We start from the raw sequence: 14,209 nt of genomic DNA on the forward strand, positions 1-14,209 counted from the left end.
ATCTCACACTTTAACGGACTACAGTATAATATAAACATAACTTTTATATGCAGTAGGAAACCAAAAAAATTCATTTGACTCACTTGATTGTAATATTTACTTATTGCAGTGGTCTAGAACTGAACCTGCAATATCTCCAAAGTACGCTTGAATATGCATTTTGTTTATCCATTCATCTGTCTTGGACACTTGGGTTGCTTCCACCTTTTGGCTATTTGAATAATGCTGCAATGAACATGGCTGTACACACATCTGTTTGAGTTCCTGCTTTCAATTCTTTTGGGTATATTAACTATGACTACAATCTATGGATCTACGGTAGCTGTATGTTTAATTTTTTGAGGAACTGTCATGTCATTTCCCACACCAACCGCACCATTTTACATCCCCACCACCAACGCACAGGGTCCCAATTTCTTTGTATCCTCACCAACACTTACTTTTGGGTATTTTTGATAACAGACAGCCCTGTAAGTATGAAGCAGTATCTCATTTTGGTTTTAATTTGCATTTTCCTGTTGGCTAATGATGCTCAGCCTCTTTTCATGTCTTTATTGGCCATTTGTATATCTTATTTGGAGAAATGTGTATTCAGACCCTTTGCTCATTTTTTAATATAGTTTTTAAAAGATTTTATTTATTCATGAGAGAGACAGAGAGAGAGGGGCAGAGACATAGGCAGAGGGAGAAGTAGGCTCCCTGTGAGGATCCTGAAGCAGGACTTGATCCCAGGACCCCGGGATCATGCCCTAAGCCAAAGGCAGATGCTCAACCACTGAGCCACCCAGGTGCCACTCCTTTGCTCATTTTTTGAATTATTTATAATTTTATTATTGAGTTAGAGTGGTCCCCCCTTATCAATGGAAGATAGGTTCCAAGACCCCCAGTGGATGCCTGAAACTGCAGATAGTACCAAACCTCTATACTATGTTTTTATACATATCTATGATAAAGTTTAACTTATAAATTAGGCACAGTAAGAAATGAATAATAAAACAGAAAAATTATAATAACACACTATAGTAATAAAACTTATGTGAATGTGGCCTCCCTCTCTGTCTTTCAAAATATCTTACTCTACTATGCTCACATTTCTTGTGATGATGTGAGATGGTAAAATGCCTACACGGTGGGGCACCTAGGTGGCTCAGTTAAGTGCCCAACTCTTGATTTCAGCTCAGGTTATGATCTTGGGGTGGTGGAATCAAGTCCTGTGCGGGGCTCCAAGCTCAGCAGGAAGTCTGCTTGAGATTCTGTCTCTCCCTCTCCCTTAGCTCTTCCCCACGCCCCCCCCCCCCAAATAAATAAATAAATCTTTTAAAAAAATGCCTACATGGTGAGATGAAGTGAGGTAAGTGACACAGGCATTGTGATGTAGCGTCAGACTGTTACTGACCTCCTGACAATGCATCAGGAGGACTGTCTACTTCCAGATAGCAGTTGACTGTGGGGAACTGAAACTGTGAAAAGGGAAACCACAGATAAGCGGGGGTGGGGAAGACTACTGTGTAAGAGTTCTTCATATATTCTAGATACAAGTCTCTTACCATATATATGATTTGCAGATATTTTCTGCCATTCAGTTGGTTGCCTTTTTACTCTGCTGATAGTAATCTTAGATGCACAGTTTTAAATTTTGATGAAGTCCCATTTATCTCTTTCATTGCCTGTGCTTTTGGTGTCAGTATGTAACCTTCTGAGTACTTTCACTTGGGTTACAGAATGTAACCTTTTGAGATTCTCTAAAGTTGTTCTATAAGTAGTTCATGCCCTTTTTATCCCTGAGTAGTATTCCATTGCATGATATACCAGATGGGGTTTTTTAATCCATTCACATATAGAAGGACAACTGAGTTTCTTCTAGCTTTTGATGATTATCAATATAATTTCTATAAACATGTATTCAGATATTTGTATGAATACAAGTTTTGATTTCACTTTAAATGTTTCAATTTTAGGGGTGCCTGGATGGCTCAATCGGTTAAGCATCCAACTCTGATCTCAGCTCAGGTCTTGATTTTAGGGTCGTGAGCTCAAGCCCCTCCCTAGGCTTCTTCTCTTTTGGGGAGAAGGTTAGATCTTTGTATTGGCCTATAGGACCCTAAGGCTTTCTTACTTTTCCCTATATTTTGTCTTTTTCAGATTAGATAATTCCTATGATCTATCTTCAAGTTCTTTCTTTCCTCTGTCCATCTCTAGTAATTCATAAATAATTTTTATGAGGTCCCTTTTCTAGTTTCCCCCCTCTCCTTGATCTTCCTAGTACCTTCTGATTCCCTAAGACTCTCCTTTCGGAACCCTGGCCAGATAGCTGGGGCTTTATTTACCCCATTTTGCCACTTACTCTCTGTAACTGTTCCTGCATTGGTTGCCAACAGACAAGACAGAGAGAGAAAAGAAGCAAAGACAGTGTGCACACCCATCTTCTTGTGATCATAGATCCTCCAGTCAGAGAGGAAGGCTCTCTGTTCTCAAATTTTAGATACTTGTACCAATTTTCTGCACCAATTGTCCCCACTAGGATCCATGTTCTCTACTTCTCAAGCCTGAAGTAAAAGGCTTCTCGTGAAACTCTCCGCCTGCATCAATGTCCGCTTTCCAGTTTTAGACTTATCGTGAGAGTAGTTCATGTGACAAGACAAGGAGAAAAATGGCAAACTCATCACCAGTGGTGAGTGAGTGGTGGTACTTCAAATTCTGGTCTTCCCTAATTCGCCTGCTACTATTTACTTTTCGGGGTCTTCAAATAGCTACTCCATGCATTCTGTCCATGTTTTATAACAGCTGCATTCAGTGCAAGAGACAAGTTGTCATATGATTACACCGTATCACCTGGAACCAGAACTTCAGGCTTTTATGTTATGTATTTATATTTTAGAGTTGGGAAACTTTTTCTGCAAAGAACCAGATGGTAAATATATTAGGCTTTTAAGGCCACATACGATTTTTGCTGCATATTCTTTTTTTTTTTTTTTTCTTCTTTTTAACAGCCCTTTAAAAGATCATTCTAAGTGGTGGTACAAAAACAGTGGTACAAAAATAGACTCACAGAGCCACTGTTTGCCAACTCCTGTATGAGAATACATTATTTGTCACCAAATATATAAGAATTCTTGCAAAGACAAGTTGTGGTATGAGTTATGCTTTACATCATTTTAACAAATTCCTAACTTTACCAAAATCTAAATGGGAGAAGGAGGGTACTCTCAGGCAACAGCAGCTTTCCTCATTGCTAATGATAAACCTATTTGGAAAACACTTAATTTTGTGTTTCTACTTAATATATTTAATAATTTGAAACAGGGGCTTATTGGTATTTTGTTTACTATTTATACAATATTAGTGAATGTTATTTGTTTGAAAGTAACAGTGATGAAACTTACAAGGAATTATCTTTCAGACCCATTCAATTTCCTTTCCCAGCATTTGGATAAAGATAGATTTCAGTAAAACCTATCAAACTTATCACTGGTTTTTGAAGTAAAGTTAACAAAAGAAAGCTATATGTGCAGTACATGCAGTATACTGACAACTACTTGCTAACAAATGGATTAACAAAGGAAAGCAAGTCAGTTTATTCCCCTTTTACATGTTATGACCTACTCATATTTTTCATGTTATTCTATTAATCAATGATCACTACATTATTAAGTTAATGCAATTAATTAAAGAGAAAAGTTAGTGGTTTCTCTCAAATGGTATGGTTTGTCCTATGGTATTATTTATATCTGATAGAACGGGAAAGTCCCACCTTCAATTTCCCAAAAGCTCTTGGAAATTTTCCTCTAATTTCATGACAATATAGGTAAGAAAATTGGAAATGGTAATAAATAACTCTTGACCTAATACTGATGAATATCCATCCAAAGGATGTAATGTAACATACTACAAGAATTATTCATCCCAGTTAAATATACATCTCTCACAATAAAGCATCAAGCAGAAGGCTGGCACATACTGGGTTCTGGATAAATATTAGTTTCTTTCTCCTCTTTCTTAGATGCACACTCTTGAAGATCGAAGATCTATCACCAATCTACTTCCTTCTTTTTAAATGAGAACTAACAAGTACAGAATTTGACTTTTACATTTTAAAGTTTATTTTCTCCTCCTTGTAATTCCCTTACCTATGAGACAGCTCACTGTAGTATGCCAGAAATAATGCAACAAATGAAAAGTTAATTATCAAATGGAAGGAATGGAGGAAAAAGAGGAGAAGTGGCAGTGAACTATGAGCCAATGGACTACCACCTTTTATCCAACTATTGCTTGGATCTAACTGATTTAAGCAATATTCTTTGCTTGCCACTTTCACAATTTATAGGCCTCATTGCTACAAAATAAGCCTTCAATTTCCATGAATGATATTATCCACATCTTGTTTAAGTGAACTTCAATACATTCACTTCTCCTGTTGTAACATGTTTGTTAAAACTGGAGGCTCTGGTTTCATCACAAGATTTTACTATGTTTATATTCTCTTAACCTGAACTTGTTTATTTTTGTTACAATATACTTCAGCTTTCATTAGCTGCCAGGTTAACAATAATCTTGCCACAAAACAATTCACTATTACATAAGTAAAGCAAAGTAACATGCCTATGAATGAACCATGTCTACAACTTTAATTAAGAGAAAAAGTATATCGAAGACACTGCCTTTTTAAGTGTGTCAAAGATCCAAGTATTTTTGAAACCTGAACAAGAAACACTAGTTTAATCAGGCCTTGGCTCAATCTGGTATAAATGTAAATCTGAGCTGTCCTTTCCTGTTTTTTTTTTTAGAAAATGAGTATGGGCTTTATTTGTTGATACATTTATCATTTATAAGTCTTCAAAAATCTGGTTGTTTGTATGATTGTAAAAGGGCTTCAGCTGTTTTTTTTTTTAATAAATTAATTTTTTATTGGTGTTCAATTTACCAACATACAGAATAACACCCAGTGCTCATCCCATCAAGTGTCTCCCTCAGTGCCCGTCACCCATTCGCCCCACCCCCCGCCCTCCTCCCCATCCACCACCCCTAGTTCGTTTCCCAGAGTTAGGAGTCTTTATGTTCTGTCTCCCTTTCTGATATTTCCCACACATTTCTTCTCTGTTTTTTCTTTAATGCTATGAATAACTGCTCATGTCAAAGCCAGTCTATTATATAATGTATATTTTAAAGATATATATTCTTCAAAATTGCAATTATATTTAGTGAAGTTTTTACAAGTCTTCCTCATTCCAAATCATCCAAGATTTTATGTTCTAATTATCCAAAGGATATACAAACATAGTGCTTCAAAGGACTACATATTAAAAAATTAAAAGAATAGAAATAGTTTCTAAACTGAAACAGAACAAATGACATACATGTTTTTAAAGAATATAGTTGCTTTAGAATACGCTCTTTTATTTACTTGGTTTTATAGTATACTAGTGGGATCTTGTCCTGTAACATAGGAAAATATAAAGGAAGAGGAGGACTCCATTCACTCACAAGAGGAATCGATGTTTAATAATAAATTTACTGATGCCACTAATTTGGAATTAGTAATAATTCACAGACTGTCAAATATATTTTTTAAAAGTTTATAATGTAACAAATGAATAATACAAGACCACAGGAAAACATTTAAACACCGTTAGAGAACTTTTATATTAAAAACATTTTTAGGAAAAAAAAAACATTTTTAGATAAACAATGATTTGTTAAGACAGAGCATTATAACTTTGGCAACAAATACCAGGCAACATTTTGTGATTAGATACCCTAAGCAATCAAAGTTAACTTGAATGCCACTGAAAAATTACTCTGTGGTATTCACTTCCCACTAATTCATACTAATTTTCCCATAAATTTAATTATATTTTCATCTTTCCAGTATGTAAGTGGACAGCCAAAGAGGGAGGGATGAGTAGAAAAGAAGTAAAAAAAGAAAAGCAAAAAGAAGGAGAGGGAGGAAGAAAATAGAAAGGAAAAACTTCAAAGAGCTATTAAAAGAAAAAAAGAGAGAGCAGAAGGCAGAAAGAAAGGAAAGGGGAATCCGAAAACAAACCTTACTATTACTACTACTGCTGCTGCTCCTGCTATTATTATTACTATCACTATCATCATTATTATTACTGAACCACGCCTCATCTAATCCCCTCCTGCCAGAGTTCTGAAAGCCAAGTCAGGGGAAGGGAGGGACTGGGGATAGAGGAAGGATTCCTCAGCATTCAGTATACCTAGATTCACTTAATCTCCATTATCAGTTTTCTCAACTTCCAATCTCCCCTAGGTTAGAAACTGTCTGTTTTAATCTTTCTATCCATCTGCCAGCATGGGAAAGGGCAGCTACCCAGTGTCGTGAAGTATGTAAGAATCTTCAATAGTTTTAATTAAAGCTCCCTATTTCAGAGGGCTTTTGTCCCATCTCCAGATGTACCACCAACACTCAGTTCCGGAGGTATCTAGAGTAAGATCCTGAGGCTCTTTGCAAGATCCTGAAATTTAGACTGTACTCGTTTTTTGGCTTTCTCCACTGCTGGCTTAGATTTGGCATTTTCTAATCAGTTATCACTGTGGTGTTCAATCTGTAATCTTTACCTGGAAGCCTCACCATATACGTTATTTTGAAGCGTCACTGGTACACTTGAAAAAAGAATACCGGGGATCCCTGGGTGGCGCAGCGGTTTGGCGCCTGCCTTTGGCCCGGGGCACGATCCTGGAGTCCCGGGATCGAGTCCCGCGTCAGGCTCCCAGCATGGAGCCTGCTTCTCCCTCTGCCTGTGTCTCTGCCTCTCTCTCTCTATCTCTGTGACTATCATAAATAAATAAAAATTAAAAAAAAAAAAAAAAGAATACCAATCTTACACCACAGGCCACAATGAAAGATTCAAGAAATTTTTAAAAAGCAAAAACTACATAGAATGCCTTCAACAATAAGGCAGTCAAACTAGAATAAAACAAAAACAAAAACTTAAGCCAAAAAAGGTTCCAATTTTCTTTAAGTTTTTTTTCTTAAAGATTTTATTTATTTATTCACGAGAGACACAGTGAGAGAGGCAGAGACAAAGGCAGAGGGAGAAGCAGGCTCCTCGCAGGGAGCCTGATGCGGGACTCGATCTCTAGACAAAAGATCATGCCCTGAGCCAAAAGCAATCTCTCAATACTCAACCATTGAGCCATCCAGGCATCCCTAAGAAGTTTTTTTTTTTTTTTTTTTAAATAATCTGCCAAAAAAGATTTAAAAAATACCATGACACAGTATTTTAAAAATAATGACAAGAAAACTAAATATAAAGACATACAATCAGAGGCAAATTCACAGATTTAAACTCTTTGGAATTTAAGATACAAGACAGATGAACATAGGGAAAGGGGAGAAAAAACAGGAAGGCAAACCATAAAGACACTCTTTACTATAGAGAATAAACTGAAAGTTACTGGAGGTAGCTGGTAGGAGGATGGGCTAGATAGGTGATGGGTATTAAGGAAGGCATTTGATGGGCACTGGGTGGTATATGTAAGCAATGAATCACTAAATTCTACTCCTGAAACTAATATTACCCTATATGTTAACTAACTAGACTTTAAATAAAAATAAAAAGGGAATACTTATAAATCTCATATAAAACTTAGAAAATTAGGGATCCCTGGGTGGCGCAGTGGTTTGGCGCCTGCCTTTGGCCCAGGGCGCGATCCTGGAGACCCGGGATCGAATCCCACGTCGGGCTCCCTGCATGGAGCCTGCTTCTCCCTCTGCCTGTGTCTCTACCTCTCTCTCTCTCTCTCACTATCATAAATAAATAAAAATTAAAAAAAAAAAAAAAACTTAGAAAATTAGAAAACCAATGAGCAAAAATCTCAGGATAATAGGATAAAGAAAAAGAACAAATCAATAAATTATAAATAGAAAAAAGGTACTAATAAATTATAAAAGCCATACCAAAAAATGAAACTACTTTGAAAAGCATATATAGAAGAATATTCTATACTTAGGCTCTGCATGAGAAAATATTTAGCATGAAATGTTATGATGTCTGCAACTTTATGTGTTTCAGAAAATAAAAAGATATCTACTACTTTCTCTAAGCAAACTACTTTTACTAGTTTTTCTAAGCAAATGTGGCAAAATTAGTGAATCTAGATGGTGATGAGAATATAGTATATAGGTGTTCATTGTACTATTCTTTCAACTTTCCCATTCATTTAAAATTTTTCAAAATAAAAAACTGAAGAAAAATACTGAGGATATTTACAAATAGGAGCTTAACTAGAGGTAAGAATAAGCAATAAATCCCAAGAAAATGTGTGGTATTTAATTTCTTTACTTTCTTACAGAAATATAATGAATATGGTTTAACTACGCTTCAAATTTTCTTTTCTATAGTGCTATGAACCCAGGTGCCCCTATTGTTTTAAGAAAAAATGAAAATAAAACATCAAGATTCCTGATTTTATTATTTTTCAGAAAATATTATAATGAAAAGTGATTTTAAAAATCCTCACTTTATGTACATGTATACTTGAAAAATAATTCTTTTGAAGTAAAAAAAGAGAAAAAAATGACTGGAAATACAGGTCTTAACTAACCATTCTTTCAAAGGCCAAACACTTTTTCATAGTGTGAAGAATTCTCACAAGTTGCTATGCTGACAGTAGAACATTTAATAATAAAGGAAACAAAACTACAAAAAAAAATTATCTGAAACTAAGTAGATTCACAGTATACTGCACCCTTTGAAAGGTGCAGTGTGCATTACAATGCAAATCTATATCTTTATCCTCAAACTTCTTCCAACTTTGTTAATCACAAAAGATTTTTAAATTAGAACTGATTTGAAAATCAAAGCTTAAACCCCACAAAAACTACAGTGAGTGCTTCTATATATGTAAGATACTAATAAACCGGATTCAGACATAAAAGTTAGCTTGGTTGAGGAGTTGAGGGGGCTGGGTAAAAAAAAAAAAAAAGTGTAATTGCTAGTTGAAAACACATATACAGAAACATGGGTTTGATTTTTATGGGCTTTTGCAGGAGTGTATATAATAGGCCATGAGAGTCATATAATTTATTATGGTATTAAATACTATGATAGGTTAAATACACTAAATAAACACACTGCAAATTTTCCTTTAAACTGCATGTCGTCTGTTCTGGATAAATGCTTCCCACTACAAGTCTTTTTTTTTTTTCCTACTACAAGTCTTAATGTGACATATTTTACGGCTATAGTAATCTTTTCCTAGTGAATAGTTCTGTTTCTTGATAGTCATTCTCAGCAACTGCATTATCACACTTGTTCTTGAAATATGTGAGGCAGTCAACATTAACCAAAATGAAAGGAGACAAAGAACATTTTAGTATTTGATAAATATAAAAGTATTATGTGTCTCTGTAAAGTGGGAAATCCCATATCAATAGAAAATTAGAAATTTTTATTATTTCCTTATAATAAAGGAAAACAATAAGAAAGGAAAGTAATAAGAAAGCTAATCAACAATGCGCCTGTCCTATAATTACACTTAGAAGTGTCCTGGAAAAGGAAAAAAGAAAAAAAGAAAAAAAACAGGCTGGAGGCCAAGTATCTTAAAACACACAAGAAAACTATCAGTAAGAAAAAAACAAGGCATATTCTGAAACCCTCACAGCTAATATAAAATGGATTTGTGGTATATTATAAAATACTAATAGGTGTCCTTTGAAAATTACTTCAAATTCTGGCAGGTTTATTTCTGGATATAGTCTAACTTTCTTGTCTAATGTCAAAATATATACCTGGCTAAGCATTTCTATAAATAAAAGACAGGATTTTTAATTCTCTCCTTTTGAGAAATTTCACGAATTAAAATTTTCACTTTCAATATTACTTCATTAGCACTGTTTGAAAAGTTGGGTATAAATCAAATTTTTAATAAGACAGGACACTGATTCACTATATATACATTTAAAATGTCTTAATTTCTAACTGATCTTCAACTGGCAGTAGCTTTTGTTATTCATATATTTGTATATTCACTCATTTAACAACTACTTGCTGAGCACCTACATTTGCCAGGTACTATTCTAAGAACTGGGGATACAGCAATAAACAAAACGAACAAAAATTCCTTTATTTTCTTATTCTTTTGGTTTCTTGGTTCCTCCTCAGCTGTGTCAAAACCTTAATTATTGGGCAGCCTGGGTGGCTCAGTGGTTCAGCGCCGCCTTCAGCCCAGGGCGTGATCCTGGAGACCCGGGATCGAGTCCCAAGTCGGGCTCCCTGTGTGGAGCCTGCTTCTCCCTCTGCCTGTGTCTCTGCTTCTCTCTTTCTCTCTCTCTCTCTGTGTCTCTCATAAGTAAATAAATAAAATCTTTAAAATTTAAAAAAAAAAAAAACCTTAATTATCTCACAAATCTAGCCAGTCTTCTTTTATTTATTTTTTAAAGATTTGACAGAGAGAGAGAGGGAGAGAGAAGGCGTGAAAGCACAAGCAGGGAGAGTGGCAGGCAGAGGGAGAGGGGGAGGGAGAGGGAGAAGCAGACTCCACACTGCACAGGGAGCCTGATTCAATCAGGACCCTGGGATCACGACCCCAGCCGAAGGCAGATGCCTAACTGACTGAGCCACCCAGGTGCCCACCAGCCTTCTTTTAAATAAAGTTTTTCTGAGCACATGGTCACCAGCTAGCACAGATCTTCAGCTAAGCCATACCTGTAAGCTCTGACCGTGGTGTAGGGGCAGAAGTGATGAGGTCAATGGTTCACATGCTTGAAAGAAAGCTGCTTGCTCTCCATCTCCTTCTTGCCTCCTTCACACAGGCTACAAATCAGACATGGTATCCGCAAGAATTAAGCACCCAGAATAAAAGACCTTAGCAGATGGAAAGAAAAGGGGGTTGGGGGGAGAACTTTGACTCCTAGATGACTCTGGGGCAGAACAGCCCTAAGCTGCCCACCAGCAGCTCAAACTTGGGAGAGAAATAACTTTCGACCATGGTGAAGTCACTGTTATTTAGTCCCTTTAAAACAGCTAAACCAATATAGATATATAGGAGACCACTCATCATTTTGTGTATTATTTTAAAATATAAATAATGACCCTTAATTTACCTGGTATATATTTTCAAACTCCTCATAGAGAAGCCATCCTTGATCTACTCCATGCCATGATTACATCAATCACAGCTCCTTACATGCAACTTCTTCATTTTTTATATGAATCTCTATTATTACATTTATCATACTTTATTATAGTTTACTTCCATATTTATCTCACTATTAGTTATGTCTTAAGAAAAATATTCTTTTTTGTATCTAGCACAGAGCCAGTACTTAATATTTATTAAATAAAACATGTTAAATTGGTTGTTTTTGGTTTTTTCTTTTTTTGGTTAGGTTATAAGTAAACTATTAGTTTTTTGTATTCAGAGAATAAAGTTTAAGAAAAATCAATAAATGAAGATATTTTTTATACAGGATGCAGGGAAAATCTCTAATACATTATGGGCCAGAAAAATCAGCCCAAAAACACTGGGTAGAAAAGGCCTTATTGGGATCCCTGGGTGGCGCAGCGGTTTGGCGCCTGCCTTTGGCCCAGGGCACGATCCTGGAGTCCCGGGATCGAGTCCCATGTCGGGCTCCCTGCATGGAGCCTGCTTCTCCCTCTGCCTGTGTCTCTGCCTCTCTCTCTCTCTCTGTCTCTCTGTGACTATCATTAAAAAAAAAAAAAAAAAAAATTTAAGAAAAGGCCTTATTTTCAGTAATTAGCAGATGTTAGGCAATCTCAGTATCTGTAAACATTTCAATTTTACAAGCACCCTGAGTCACTTAGTAGGCACTGGTAAACAGAGCAAGGCATGGCAGAGGTGAGTCAGACAGGGTCACAGTAAAGGGAGTCATAGGAACCCACATAGGAAAAAAAAAAGTGTTGGAAAATCAGAGCAGGTTAGAAATATAGAAAAAAGGAGTAAGAATGGGATGGGGGGAAGGATGAGGAAACTCAGAATCTTAAGAAGAACAGAAGAAGAAAACGATAATGCTTACCCTGGAATTTTTAAGCTGTTAAAAGTACGCGCACACACACACACACACGTAATATGTCACTTAACAAACAAAATGATTACATCTGATGATACCTAATTCTGGTGAGTAAGTGAGGTAACACACATAACACACTACTGGATGAATTGTAAGTTAATATAAACATGTTAGAGAGCAATTTAGCAATACTTACAATAACATTTTCTTTTCTTTCTTTTTTCTTTTAAGATTTTATTTATTTATTCATGAGAGACACAGAGAGAGAGAGGCAGAGACACAAGCCGAGGGAGAAGTAGGCTCCATGAAAGGAGCCCGATATGGGACTCGATCCCAGGCTACCCAGGCGTCCCTACATAACATTTTCAATAGAATTCTATTTCTGGACACTTATCTTCTGGGTATACTTGGAAAAAACTGGCAATGTGTATTTATAAGAATGTCATTATGGGATCCCTGAGTGGCTCAGTGGTTTAGCACCTGCCTTTCGCCCAGGGTGTGATCCTGGAGTCCCGGGATTGAGTCCTGCATCAGGCTCCCTAAACCACTGAGCCACCCAGGTGTCCCTCATTTCTTTTTCATGGAAAGAACCATAATTTTAAAATAAGTTAGGGTCCGGTTAAATATGCTTTTTCTCCCCTGCGAATCTTTATTTTTATGTTTTAAAATCTTTCCCTTAAATTTGGTTATTTAGCAATTTACTTTTATCCCAACCAACATATCCTTCATGCCGAAAAAAAATGGTGACTACTTGATGGTAATATAATTGACAGAAAAATAAAATATTCCAATAACCTGTTGTGTTTGCATTATGTTCAACATATCACTTAAATGGCATTTTCATAAATGAAAATCAAATAAATAAATAATTTTCTCTCAGAAAAATAAGTTGCATTTTCACTGATATGAGCATTTGATCTACTAGCATGCAGTCATAACCAATTTCATGAATATGTAAATTATAGGCACAAATGGTAGAAAAGATTAACAAAAAAACTAACTTAACTATAAGTAACATTCCTGACAAATGTTAGATATTGGCTAGCTATAAGGGCATTTGTACAGGTTTGATATACAATGGCATTAGTAGTTGAGTTCTAACACCCAAGATACTAATCTTCAAGTCAGATAACTAAGAAAGATCATTCAGCTGGAAAGCCTGCTTAAGATCAATTTTATATTACATCAATACTAGAACAGATCTTGAAGCAATGTGGCAGTATAGACCCTTTGAGAATCGTAACAACAGATATCAAGTGATTTAACTGAAGTAAGATAGTCTCTCCTCTACAAGCAAATAATTAATTATAATTATACAAATAATTATACAAATTATTATATATATACATATATACATATATATATACACAAATACAAATAATTATACAAATAATTATACAAATAAAATAATTAAACAAATTTAATACATTTTACTCTCCCAAAAAACATCTTTGTAGATCAGAGGTCAGCAAATCTTTTCTCTAAAGAGTAAAGATTTCAGGCTTTATGGCTACATAAAATCTTTGCAGCAAATTCTTTGTTTTATTTTTTACAACCCTTTAAAGTTGTAAAGAGCATTTTGGCTCACAGGCTGTATAAAAGCTGACCACAACTGGATTTGGCCCATGGGTTATAGTTTGTTGACCTGTGCTCTGTATACCTTCCTTCTTATATACCAAAATAAGGCCCCTTAACAGGCATGTGATCTACCAGTGCTCTTTCATCTGCATACTCTTTCTAAATCCAGGCCTCACATCACACAGATGGCAAAAACAAATGAACAAAAAGCCCAACATCTTCAATATTTCCAACTGTATAGTAAGAGTAACATCACTCAGGGTGCATGGGTGGTTCAGTGGGTTGGGCAACCAACTCCTGGTTTCAGCTCAGGTCATGATGGGGTCCTGGGATTGAGACCCATGCAGGGCTCCACACGCAGTACGGAGTCTGCCTGAGGATTTGCTATCTCCCTCTCCCTCTAACCTCCCCCCCTTCTTGTGTTCTCTCTTTCTCTCAAATAAATAAATAAATCTTAAAAAAAATAACATCATTCATAGAAATCTCAAACTTTTGAGAAAGATATATTGCTTTGCTTTAAAATCTTTGTTATCTGGGGATCCCTGGGTGGCGCAGCAGTTTGGCGCCTGCCTTTGGCCCAGGGCGCGATCCTGGAGACCCGGGATCGAATCCCACATCAGGCTCCCGGTGCATGGAGCCCGC

At 36.1% G+C, this 14,209-nt stretch overlaps 1 protein-coding gene and 1 long non-coding RNA gene across 8 annotated transcripts in view; one reads left to right on the top strand and one right to left on the bottom strand.

Moving 5' to 3' along the window:
* Positions 1-14,209, bottom strand: part of MRPL1 (mitochondrial ribosomal protein L1) — a 140,269-nt gene that overhangs the window by 19,634 nt on the left and 106,426 nt on the right. The window contains exon 10 of one of the 7 annotated variants that reach the window (XR_005382931.1): positions 10,665-10,823. The exons of 5 other annotated variants lie outside the window; for them this stretch is intronic. The gene's annotated coding sequence lies outside the window, so the exon portion shown is untranslated. The remainder of the gene's footprint in view (positions 1-10,664; positions 10,824-14,209) is intronic. One more of the 7 variants, XR_005382932.1, reaches the window with a different exon arrangement.
* Positions 1,397-4,752, top strand: LOC111093572. Its single transcript, XR_005382934.1, has 3 exons — positions 1,397-1,508; positions 2,522-2,671; positions 4,001-4,752. It is a non-coding gene; the product is annotated as an uncharacterized LOC111093572 (long non-coding RNA).

The sequence above is a fragment of the Canis lupus genome, chromosome 32, assembly GCF_011100685.1.
Source record: "Canis lupus familiaris isolate Mischka breed German Shepherd chromosome 32, alternate assembly UU_Cfam_GSD_1.0, whole genome shotgun sequence".
NCBI lineage: Eukaryota > Metazoa > Chordata > Mammalia > Carnivora > Canidae > Canis > Canis lupus.